The sequence below is a fragment of the Atta cephalotes genome (assembly GCF_000143395.1).
Source record: "Atta cephalotes unplaced genomic scaffold scaffold00035, whole genome shotgun sequence".
NCBI lineage: Eukaryota > Metazoa > Arthropoda > Insecta > Hymenoptera > Formicidae > Atta > Atta cephalotes.
In genome coordinates, this window is record NW_012130099.1 from 287,352 (window position 1) to 287,765 (window position 414).

Genomic DNA, 414 nt, shown 5'->3' on the forward strand with positions numbered 1-414 from the left:
CACCAAGATGCACCTAAACGTGATATCGTGCTCGATCAATTTTTCATGACTATATTTCACCCCTTTCAACCTCTCTCCTTTTCTTCAACATAATCAACTTACGGTTTCTTATTGTCAATCGATAAGTAATTTAATTACTTGTGTAACGAAAAGTTAATTCTTATAACGTTAATTATACACATTCTTAAGTAAAAATTTATGTGTTTCACAAGTATTTTGACTCTTGTGCAAACTTAGTCATTATTCAATATATTCATTTTCTGTCTGTTTATAATTCTGGAGAAATATCAACAATACAAATAAAATCCAGTAAAATTATTTTCAACACTTATGCAAATGATTCTGTGGAGACAAAATATCAATAGTTACAGTAAAATGAAAATATATAATTATTATTAAATTATCTTGTCAATT